The sequence below is a fragment of the Maylandia zebra genome, linkage group LG17 (genome assembly GCF_041146795.1).
Source record: "Maylandia zebra isolate NMK-2024a linkage group LG17, Mzebra_GT3a, whole genome shotgun sequence".
Lineage (NCBI taxonomy): Eukaryota > Metazoa > Chordata > Actinopteri > Cichliformes > Cichlidae > Maylandia > Maylandia zebra.
The window spans coordinates 34,956,623-34,969,525 of NC_135183.1; the positions used below are offsets into that span (position 1 = coordinate 34,956,623).

At 41.0% G+C, this 12,903-nt stretch overlaps 2 long non-coding RNA genes across 2 annotated transcripts in view; one reads left to right on the plus strand and one right to left on the minus strand.

The window, feature by feature from the left end:
• Positions 1-12,903, plus strand: part of LOC143413303 (uncharacterized) — a 76,114-nt gene that overhangs the window by 36,192 nt on the left and 27,019 nt on the right. The window lies entirely within an intron of this gene.
• The window catches only part of LOC143413154 (uncharacterized), a 30,148-nt gene continuing 20,601 nt past the window's right edge, over positions 3,357-12,903 (minus strand). Inside the window, exon 3 of the long non-coding RNA XR_013093746.1 lies at positions 3,357-3,490. This is a non-coding gene — a long non-coding RNA (uncharacterized LOC143413154). The remainder of the gene's footprint in view (positions 3,491-12,903) is intronic.

Genomic DNA, 12,903 nt, shown 5'->3' on the forward strand with positions numbered 1-12,903 from the left:
AAAACTATGAAAAGTGTGTCACTGTCAGAATATTTCCAGGCCTAAGTATAAAATATCTCCCATTAATTTAACATGATCATTGCACACAACACTGAACTGAACATGTCACACCAGCTTATATTGCATATTGCGTAAAAATATGGAGACATGAATTTGGTTTATAATGCCAAGCCCAGGAATGGATTGAAACGATGAAAATTAATAATTAGATTAACCCATGTATGTTTTTTTTTATGTATTTAGCTTTTTCTTAAACCTTTAACTTACTGATGGGGGCAGGGGAGGATGGACACATGGTGCCAGTCCCAATTATCACATAAGTAATACATTTTTAAATATCACAACTCTCATCTGTACCATACAAAGATTATTTATGACCGGAACTCATAAATACCGAGTTTTCAATATATAGCCTAAAATATTTGTTGGTCTTCAAGCAAAACCTCACTAATATTAACATTAATCTTGGCATGTAGTGTAATATTGAGATGTTCTAAGCATGTGCTGGCAACTCATAGAACAGTAATCTTGTGGAAAGGACCTTCAGAGTTCATGATTATTACCATCTTGTCCTATTGTTTGATATTAGAGAGAAGAGCTCTTCTATACAAGCCATACTTGTTTTGTGAGTAAAAAAGCCAAAACGCTGGATGATACTGAGCAACACAACTGATGATGTGTCCTGAATATCTGCTGGTGACTCACAGAACAGTGGGATGGAGACCATGGCATCACCAAAATGACTGCAACCGTCTGCAATCATCATGGGATCTTGTTGCCTTTCAAATAATAATAATAATAATAATAATAATAATAATAATAATAATGGATACTTTATTGATCCCCATGGGGAAATTACTTGTTTTTCTCTGCATTTGACCCATTCACTCAGTGAAGCAGTGGGCAGCCCACTAAGCAGGCGCCCGGGGTTGCCTCAAAGACGAGTCAGTCAGTCAGCAGCCACTCACAGTCTGTTGCCATCTTCAAAAGCGACTTTGGTGCATCAAGACACCAATTAAATGGCAGTAAAATAGAGTCAGTCTGTTATCAGTTGCAAGTGTATGGAGTCATGTTGGCATTTACGTGCAATTTGTTTGTGATGGCCGTTAACTGAAAACTGCCAATCGATGATGCCATGTTATGTGCACACAAATTTGCATTAAGCAGAAATTCACTTTAAGTACTTACATTCACGGATTATTGACTAGCAATTTCTCCAGAAATAGCGACATAGATGCAATTTAACTAAAAAATGACAAAGGGCTCAGCAACCTTGCTTTTATATAGTAGCAGAAGCAGAATACAACCAGCTAGCAAGTCCCCTACTGCAAAGAGATACATCGCAGACAAATTGCAGTCATCAGCACAGACTGACTCCTATTGATTGCAACATATTGGCAATCTGTCTGCTTTTATAAATTAGACGGCAATTATTTGCAAACCTTTGTCAATTTAGCAGAGTGATTGCAGTTAGACAGTAATTGCAACCTCAGGTAAACTTGTGCAATTGCCTTGTGATGTGAGGTGGTCACCCAGAGTTTTTAGGGTGTTGCATCCCCAACCTTTAGACAACTAGCTGGCCGCTGCAACTACTTGCAATTAGCCTCTGACAGCAAAAAAATAAATAAATGAAAAATAAAAAACTAAAGCAGTTATTAGGTAATCGCCCATCCAAGTTGCAAGGAAGTTGCTGTCCTACCCTAGTGTTACTAAGCTATTAAGAAAATACATAAAAAAAAAAAAACCCTCACACAATCACTTTCACTGAAAATGAGAATAAGCAAAACACTGTGTTTTTACCGGTGTTTTTGACTTTTGACCATATTTGGATCTTCCTCTTTTCTTCTGTCATTTTAAGTGTTAGTGGTGGAGTAGTGGGCAGACGTTTCATGCTTTGTGGTGTTTGCACAAGTATGATCAGCATGGTGGTGAGAGCAGGAGACTCATGCTTATTAAGGGCTCTAGCAACTCAACCCTGCTTGTCATTACCATATCATCTTTATTCAAGGTGATTGTTCATAGTGTCCAAGCTTCTGAGAAACAGATCATCAATCCGCCACCAACCCAGTCCTAGTCAATAATAGTTGTTATATGGGTTTATTAGAATGCCAATGATCACTGCTCAAGTAGACGAGAAGTTGGGGGAAAAAAAGTTTAAGGGGACAAAACTTCATCAAAGCAAACCAGTGTTGTGGCGGGTCCAGGCCCGTGACCGATACAGACAATTTTACAGATAGCAACAGAGCAAAGTTGAGAAGTGCACTGACTCCACATTAGTGTCTGAGTTTAAGACACAGGTGGGTTTTTAACCTGTCGTTTTTCTAATTCGAAACGCGACAGGGAGTCCCAAGTCGTTTTCTCAGGCAAACAGCCTTATTACATTCACAGTGATCATTTTCTGTCCATCGGGCAGAGGTAATTAGGTTCCCTACTCACACTGTCTCGTTCAGTGTCGATGATATCTCATCAAAGAGACTGCACTATATAGACAGTAAAATGAGGGATTATTATAGAAAATATAGCCTGTGGGTGTTCCTGCCAATGACAGCCACCAGCCATGCATTCATGTGTGTTCATGAATGTGTCCTCGGAGACGCACTGAATTGCACTTGGAAACAGATATACAGAAAAATGACATTATTACTTCACGTTCAAACCATATACAATTTAACTCTCTTGTGATGTAGATCAAATTCAAGGATTTGGCGAAATAACTTGTTTCTAAAAGGAAGGTTAGGAGGTCACACAATAAAATGTGTTTTGTCTTCAGAGCATCTTAAAAAGACAAAATTGCACTTGTGAGTGCAGAAATCGTGGGGTACAAAAACAGTGTGAGGCACTGTACTTGCATATGATATAGACGAGCCCTGTTGTTTAGGTCGCGCTTGCGTTGTTGTGATTGTCCTTACAGTGTGTCCTCTGATGTCAGTCAATAGTTTGGTACCTGCGGATGTGACTCCTCTCCTCTAACACACGACGAGGGACCTGCCGTGTACTCTGTAGGACCGACTCCATTCCCTTCTTCGCTCGCCTCCCTCTCTGCACCCTTTTCTTGTCCGGGGTTTATCCGCATATGACACCTGCCAGGGCGGCACCGTAATAGGAATCTGGCATTTCATTCTCACCTGCAGATGCGACCTCTTCTCCTTTCTCACCTTCATACTTTAACCTTGAGTGTTTACACTCATTTGGGACCTCTGAGTACCTGCAGTGTACCCCTGAAAACACAATTCAAATGTCAAAGTGAGCCATGAAACTAGGCGAGAGCGAGAGAGACCACCTAGCAGAGGCTCATTTTTTTATTGGTTTACTGTGAGATACTGACAACAAGCTTAAAAGCACTTTTTGTCATCCTGACTTGCCCGCGTTCCAGAAATGTCCGGGATCGGGCCACAGGGCATAGGTGATTCTGTTGTAACTGACATTTTCTGCAGTAGCCTTCTTCTTCTTCTCGTTCCTCCTCTTCTTTTTTTTTTTCAGGCTCAGTGAACTGAGAGAAAATGACATTTAATTACAGGAGAGCAGTCACGCAGTTCAGCTAATTACGATCCCGGGAGTTCAGTCATCATATCTAATTAACTTTCACTTTCATGAAAGCTTAATGCAGCACCATAGCTAGGCGCCACATGTGCCACACTTCAGGAGTATTGACAACTCTTTGGAAATTAATTTTAAAGAATTTTCTTCTCCTCATTTTCCCATTTTTTTTAAATACAAGAAAACAGTGGAGGCATTTTTAAAAAGTAGTTTGCTTGCTTGTTTTACCTCTGAAGTCATAGAAGAAATTCAAAATTGACCTAACCTTGCATTATGCTTAAATAGAAATGAATATAATCAATCACTTGGATGGTGGTGGCAATTCATACTGATATTGATTGTTAAATGCACTCTGCATAGTCTGATTCACATTCATTATGACACTCTCAGAGGACAATCAATTCATTATTATGCTTGCCCTTGACCATGTTGTTCATGTGCTTACTGGGGCATAATCCTCAAAGTGCATGTTTGAATTTTCTGTATTGTCATTTTTCTCTAAGATCAACTTGGAGACTTACTTCTTGTTGGCTTCGTGCAGCTCTTTGTTACTAGCTTTACACCATAGTGAAGCATATTTTTTTCCCAGTCATGTTAAAAAGAAACTTTTTGGGCAGCCCTGTGAAGAAAACTAACTGCACTTTTACCGTTTCCAAAGGAGTTAAGATGGTAGGTAAAAAATGATTATTTTTTAATCAAAAAACATCCAAAGCTACATCTCAGAGTGTACTGTTTCAGCTAGTGTTTTAAACATTTACCTCCAGGTTAGGAAAGCAAGAGAGAAACAAAAATCATAGCTCTAGCTCTTGCTCTAACTGACTTTCGGAATATCGTTTCCTCTGAGACACTCAAGGAAAAAAAAAGTTTGGACATCAAAGTTGGGATGAAAAAGACAAACAGACTCTGAGAAAAAGAAGAAAACAGGTGAAGGATGAGGAGCAGCTGAACTATCAGCCTGAGATGAGAAACTCAGTATAATAAAAAAAAAAAAATCCAGATTCTCCAGCATCTGTGGGATGAGATTACACCATAAGTAATGACCGCCAGACCCGATAGAAATCACATTTAATGAAAGATAAGGAATACTGGCATATATTTAAAATAAAAGGTTGAAGCCTACACCTTTACAATTAGTATTTTTTTTTTCTTTACATGCATTTTATTTGAACATTTTTGTTCATTTAATTGTAATTCTGAAGATGCTGGACAGAGAAATTATTGACCAAATTATTAATAAATTATAAAGGTGTAGGCTTCAACCTTTTATTTTAAACATATGCCAGTTTATGTATTTACAGTATACATGTTACATACAATGTGTTATGCTGGACTAATTTTGATGACAAAAAATAAATAAATAATTACAATTTTAAAAGAAATTAAAATAAACTCCTTTAAATTGCTATTTAGATAAATTTGTTTTCTTCATATAAGCTCCAAGTTTGGAAAACTCTGCCTGACCACCTGGTTTGTTTCAAGTCCTTACACTGAACAATAGCGCTGTGAGCCAAAGGTGTTGGATGCGGCATGAACTAAAATACCTGCTGACAAGATGACTCCCATTTTCCAGAAGCCAGGCAGAAGAGAAATATTCCAACGTGATTGTGAACCAAAGCATACTGTCAAAATTACACAAGAGCTACTAAAGAAAAAAAAAGGGGGGGGGGACTTGACCTGGATATGGACAACAAGCCTGGTGTGACTCGTGTCAGGGAGGATTTAGTCTGTCATCAAACATATTAGGTGGAAAGAGGAAAGATTAAAACAAAAGACTCTCAATAATGAATTGTGTACTGGCTTTTGCTACATGGAGTCGCTCTTGTATTTTCAAATTACTTAAACTATAAGTTTTTTATTTTATATACATACTAATACCCTACTGTCCAACTTAGATATAATGCAATTATTGGAAGCTGGTACTGTTGAATGACATTGAAGTGATATTGCACAAGGGTACACTCGCTTATGTTGTCTACTGTATGTATTGGTACATTGCCACACAGTTTAATGCAATGTGACATCTACCTGAATATCCCCTTTTGTATCCATTTGTTTTTGCCCGAGTCGAAAGTGTACGCGTCCTCCGCTTTATATGCTGATGCTGTTGATGGAATGTGTGTCTCTCTCTGAGACCCGAGATCGCACTAGAGCAGAAACGAGAGTGCTAATTGGTGGCTTGAAATCCCCTCAGTGTAGCCTGAGCTCTCTAAAGGTCATCTCCACTCTTAAAATGGAGTGCTCACTTGTTTTTTTATTAACCGGCCTGACAGACTTGGCCCAGAAAATCAAATAAAAAAACTGTACAAAGGTATTGTTGCCTGTGGCGGTATTTAAGTCACAAAGGTTAGCTTTTAGTTACTGTCCTTTTCTCTCGCTGCTTTAATAACAGTCAACAGTGCCTGTTTGTTTCCCTAAGTGGATAAAAATAACTCTTTTAAGAAAAGGAATATGTCAGCAGCATTTTAGGAAATAAACTTACTCTTATTTTAAAAAAGCAATAAAAAATTATAGAAAACATCATTAATGAATGATAAATTGATAATTAATTCAAAAACTGCAGAACAATTAGATGATCATGTTTCCTTCTCATTTGTAAGGCGATAATATATCACTTTTCATTAGTTTGTGAAGTAAAAATATGAATTATGCATTGTATTATGTAAAGTATCAGCTAATGCACAGTGATAGCTATGCATTACATAGTGGAACAATGTTTTATACTGTCATTGTTGATGATATCAGGCAATATATTGTAATGTCAGATATTAGTATCGGTCGGACGGAAGTGAGGTAAGTGACGGAAGTGATGTTGTAGGTGACGTCAGACGCCGGAGATTTTGGCGGAGAAAAAGCAAATGGTAGCATAGAGTTTAACAAAGGTTTTCCAAGCTTCAGTATTACCAAATATACTAATCAATTGTCATATAACTAACAACATCTGTTTTATCATCTCTAACACCCTGGAGGACAACGGGGAGAGTTTAGACGCTCTCCAAGATTACATCGACCGCTGTTTTCAAGATTTAGTAATGCATAAGGCCCAGAGTGCATCTTCCCCGGCCAAAATCGAGACGCCGTCATCGAAGAGAAGTCGCCAGGCAGACTCCCCCGGTACAACATCGCCTGCCGGCAAAGACATCGCAGAAATCCTGGAGTCAATCGACAAGCGATTGTCCAGTTTCGATGCGAGGCTGTCCCTGGTGGAGATTTTACACCGGGAATTTAAATCTCTGAGAGAATCCCTGGAATTCAGCCAGCGGCAGGTGGAAACGCTTGCCGCTGAAAATGCCACGCTACGGGAGTCGGTTAAATCTCTCACCGATAACGTGACCCAGCTAAACATTGAAAATAAAAAAATAAAAGAGTCCGTTATCGATCTACAAGCCCGTAGCATGAGAGATAATCTTGTGTTTTCTGGTATTCCAGAAACTGCCGGAGAGGACGCAGAGGCAACGGTGAAAAGCTTCATCAAAATCCACCTGAAGCTGCCGGAGGACACCGTAAAGAACATCGACTTCGATAGAGTACATCGCTTGGGGGGCGCGCGGTCGCGGACCGGGAGACCACGGCCTATTGTGGCCAAATTCAGACAATTCAAACAGAAGGAACAGGTGAAGAGTCGCGGCAGAGAGCTGAAAGGAACGGACTTCAGCGTGAACGACCAGTTCCCCAAAGAGATCCTGGAACGACGCAAGGTCCTGTTCCCAGTTCGACGTAGCTTTATCCAGAAAGGCTCCCGTGCTGTCATCGCTGTGGACCGGCTCTACGTGGACGGACAGCTGTACCGCGACCCCGGCACCACACCGTGGTTATACTGACTGCACTCCAGATAAGAACCCGCTACACTCTTTTCTTATTCATTCACACTTTCTCCTTTAAAATGTGTTTAACCTAGTAATATCAGTAGGATGTCATAGCAGATATAACACCGTCACCCTCCGTCATTGCTTTAATTGGAATGTTTCCGTTTCGTTTCTTTTTTGTTGTTGTTGCTCACAGTTCAGGTGGTTTCTTTCTTTCTCTTGTCTTTCACTGCTGTGGTCACCTACTCCCCCACTCACCTACAAACAACACCCTCTATTTCTCCATATTTTCACAACACGATCACGCAAACACATCAGCTCAACGGCAGCACATTCACAACAGCCTAACAGCACGCACAGACTTGCAGGACACATAAGCAAGCCACGCTTGTTCATATTAGTGAATATTCACACACATAGTCAGACTTATGGAGTCTCTCACCACACTTCTTTTTCTCTTTCTATTTACAAACAAGGGATGTTTCCATATTCTCTCCACCTGTCTAAACGAAACACCCAGCATACATCATTAAACATACACGCACAATTAAGGGCATGCTGAGGTTTGTCACATGGAATGTAAATGGAGCTGGCACCAGAGGAAAGAGGTTAAAAATATTTAACCAGCTTAAAAAACTACAGGCAGATGTTGTTTTATTACAAGAAACTCACAAACCTGTCACAGGTTTAAATGAACTTAAAACACCTGAGTTTCCTAACGTGTTTGCAGCCGGTTATAATTCTAGACAACGGGGAGTAGCAATTTTAATACATAAAAATGTTAATTTTACAGTACTCGATACAGTTATAGATCCAGAGGGTAGATTTCTAATTATTAAACTATCAATATTGAACAAAAAACTATGTATTGTTAGTATATATGGTCCAAATGTTGATGAACCCTCATTCTTCCACGGTTTTTTTAGTGCACTCTCTGAACACCTTGATTGCACACTCATTCTTGGCGGTGACCTCAACCTTGGACTAAATGAAGAAATGGATAGGCTCAACACAACAGGAACTCAGCGTAATTGGCAGTCCACAAATATAATCAAACAGTATATGAACGACTTTGGTCTTTGCGATGCATGGCGCTCTCTTCACCCCACCAGTAAGGAATATACTTTTTTCTCGCATGTTCATCACTCTTACTCTCGTCTGGATTATTTTTTGGTCAGCAGCTCACTGCTGTGTGACATTTCAGACACTGAGATTCATCCTATAGCTGTCAGCGATCATGCTCCTGTATCTTTAACACTAATGCACAAGAATAATACTACGCCAAGTAAAAACTGGAGATTTAATATATCACTACTTAAAGATGAAGACTTTATTAAATACTTTAAAAAGGAATGGACTTCATATTTAGACTTTAATGACACTCCCGGAATATCTGCTTCTGTTCTATGGGAAGCAGGGAAAGCTGTGATGAGAGGTAAAATAATTTCTTTCTCATCACACAAAAAGAAAGAAGAAAACAAAAATATTCAGGAATTAGAAAAAAACATCAAATCACTAGAAGAAGCCTACACGTCCCACCAAGATCAGGAAACATTGAACAAAATATGCAAAACAAAACTAGAATTAAATGAAACTATTAATAAAAAAACACAATTCCTTATACAAAGACTTCGCTTGCAGAATTTTGAACACAGTAACAAATCAGGTCGATTTCTAGCTAACCAGCTAAAAATAAATAAAGAAAAAACAACTATATGTGCTGCTAAAGATTTATCGGGGAACACAATATATGATCCTGGAAGAATAAACAACATTTTTAGGGATTTCTATGAAACTTTATACTCACCACAAATAAACCCATCTAAAAATGAAATTGATCTGTTTCTTGACAACGTAACTCTTCCAAAATTACTAGACAGTCAAGCAATGGAATTGGATTCGCCACTGACGCCAAGTGAACTCCAGGAAGCCCTGATAAGTATGCCCAATAATAAGGCTCCAGGTCCAGACGGCTTCCCTGCAGAATTCTACAAAGAATTCTGGACAATTTTGGCACCAGTATTCCACAGCATGTTGCAGGAAATCGAGGAAAAGGGCAGACTACCACCAAATATGAATTCTGCCAACATTAGTCTCCTGCTAAAACCAGGCAAAGACCCTTTATTTCCCTCAAGCTATCGTCCAATTTCTCTCTTAAATGTAGACCTTAAAATAATCTGCAAAGCTCTCTCAAAGAGATTAGAGAAAATGACCCCCCTCTTAATTCATCCTGACCAAACTGGTTTCATAAAAGGTCGGCACTCCTCAACAAACACTCGTAGATTACTTAATTTAATAGACTACTCATACGATAAAAACATCGAAACCATAATATTATCTCTAGATGCAGAAAAAGCATTTGACAGAGTTAATTGGAAATTTTTATTCGCAACTTTACACAAATTTGGTTTTGGAAACTCTTTCATAAACTGGATAAGAATATTATACAATTCCCCAACGGCTCGTATCAGAACAAATGACCAGACATCCTCCAGCTTCTGTCTCCTGAGGGGCACCAGACAGGGATGCCCACTCTCCCCCTCACTTTTTGCAATTTTTATCGAACCTCTAGCAGCAGCATTTAGACAGGCTACAACAATTAAGGGCATAAAATGTAAGAACATAGAACATAAAATCAGTCTCTATGCGGATGATGTGTTGCTTTTTCTGCAAAACACACAAACCAACCTCTCTGAGGTAATTACTTTAATAAACTGGTTTTCAAGAGTTTCAGATTATTCAATTAACTGGCCAAAATCTACAGTTCTCCCCATTAACTGCTCCTTCCATAATTCTTCCTCTGCCCCACTGCAATCCGGAAATATTAAATATTTAGGTATTAATATCTCTCCTAAGCTTTCAGACTTAACTAAACTAAACCACATCCCACTTCTAAAGAAAGTAGAAGGCGATCTGACTAGATGGAAATCTTTACCCATATCACTCATGGGAAGGGTCGCCACTATAAAAATGATGATCTTGCCAAAAATAAATTACTTATTTTTGATGATCCCTAACAAACCATCACAAGATTGGTTCAGATCTCTGGATTCATATATTTCCAAATTCCTTTGGAAAGATAAACCCCCGCGTATTAGCTTAAAAACGCTACAAAGAACCAAGGATAGAGGAGGATTAGATCTGCCTAATTTTCACCAATACTTCTTAGCCAACAGGCTTCAGTTCATCTCAGAATGGTTAAAACATACCTTCTTAGTTGAGCCCTGGCTAGATGTTGAACAGGCACTATGCAAGGATCTAGAGATTTCAGACCTACCATTTATTAGCTCAAACATCAAAAGACATGAATGCTTTAAAAGTATCAACATCAGCTTTTCTCTAACAGCATGGTGGGAGTTTCTAAAAATAACGGAGTCTTCATTAATCCCATGCAAACGTACACCTATCTGGAATAACCCTGACATATTACAAAACAATAATATGATTAATTTCCCAGAATGGAGTTGTAAAGGAATTAAATACTTAGAACATATATTAGAGGGAACAGAATTTATTCCATTTGACAGACTAGTTGAACAATATGGGATCAACAAGACAAGGTTTTTAGAATATCAACAAATTAAATCCATAGTAAAAAAGAAATTTAACCTCAGTCAAGTTGAATTACAAACACCACTAAGTGCGGCACATTTTCTTACTCTTAAATCCCCCAAATTATTATCTAAAATATACAGAACACTTTCTAAATTAGATGAATCAATATCCCTTCCTACTGCAAAGTGGGAAGCAGATTTATCAGTCAACCTAGACCAAAACTTCTGGTCTCAGATTTGCTTAAAAACTTTTAAATTAATTAAAAATCCCAGTCTGCAATTAATACAATACAAAATACTTCATAGAGTGCACTTTACAGGTCATCGGATGTTCAAGATGGGCTTTACATCTTCCAACAACTGCTCACACTGTCAAGGCAATACACCAGACAATTACATCCACGCTCTTTGGTTCTGTCCACCAGTGCAAAAGTTTTGGCGCGAGATATGTGAAGACTTATCAAAATGTCTGAAATGTAACATTCCAACCTCCCCCTTAGTGTGTTTGTTGGGCAGCTTAGATAATGTCACTTCAGAAAAGAATATAGCCCATATGATCTTCACTGCCCTATGCATAGCCAAGAAAACAGTCCTCATGAACTGGAAAAATAAAAATAATCTTAATTCTAACCAATATAGAAATTATCTATTAGATTACATTAGTCTTGACACAGCCTCTGCCACCACATTAGATCAATTGCTCTGGGCCCCTTTTATCAGCTCCATCACCTAGTGGGGGTGGGGGGTCATAGTTTGGTCCCGCCTTCACTGTTGTGATTGGTGAGGGGGTAGGGACAGGCTTAGGGCGTCGGGGGGTTCCCCGGAGGCATCTTCCTTGGGGGGCTCAACCCGGGGTAGCGGTCACATCCGGTTGAGGGCTCTGTTGGCTCTCAGGTGACTGTTTCCTCGCGGCTGCGTGCAGCGGGGCTAGGGGAGGGTCTGTGCTGACGGACGCGGGTTACTGACCTGGCAACCTGGCTGCCCCTGGGTGGGTCCGGGATGGGCGTGAGGTTCTGGGGGCGCTCCGTCTCTGGGCTGGGGCCCGGGCCGGGCCTCGGGGGCTCGGGTCCTGGTTGGTGTGTTGCCGGGGTTGTGGGCGGGTGGGTGCATGGGGGCCCGGCCCTGGAGCAGGGTGCCGCCAGTGCATCGAGCCGCCTGGGGGACTCTTCAACTGGTGGGGGGGATGGTCACATCTTGCAGGAGCTTTCTTCTCTCAGGAACTCTCTGCAGGAGGGGGAGATACAGGAGAGGTGGAGGAAGATCTCAGCCTGGGCGTTTACCGTCTTATGTAGTCTGGAAGATGTGTGGTTGGTGGGGTGGGTGCAGTTTTCTCTGTGGTGGGGTTGGGTGGACTGTCCAGGGCTCTGTGGAGCCGGGGGGCGCTACTGCACTGGGCCCCGGTCTGATGGGCCTGGGCCCCCCTTCCCTGGCGGGTCGCGGAGGGTGGGAGTGCCTACTGGGGTCAGCGGGGGAGCTGGCCCCAGGGAGGGGTTACCTGCCCCTCCCTTCCTTCCCTCCCCATCTCCAGCTGCCTCCCTCTTCCCGCTCCTCCACAACCACCCACACATGCAGGGCCTTGGAGTGGGGGTATGTCACCAGGGTGCAGAGGAGGCTACCCCCCCCCCCCTGTCCCCTTCTGGCTGCCTCTGCCTCAATTTTATCCCACAACTTAGACATTCACATTATTCACACTCTCATTACACATACATATAGGATCTTGGGGGTGGGCACAATCACGGAGTCCAAATCACCATCAGGGTGTACACCTCACCCCTGACGTCGTTGCCCACCTCTCAATTTTAAATACACTTAGTCATTGAGGGTTAGCAGGAGGGACTATGCGCTTACCTGCTGCTCCTTGGCAGGTAGCTCCATGCCCTCCTGGGTTTTAATTGCACCTTAGAACACATATGCATCAACACTACAATGAGCGGGTGGAGGGAGGTTTGGAGTCTTCTCCCACCCCCATTCTCTGCGGCCTGCTGGAGCGGGAGGGCTAGTAGGAGGAG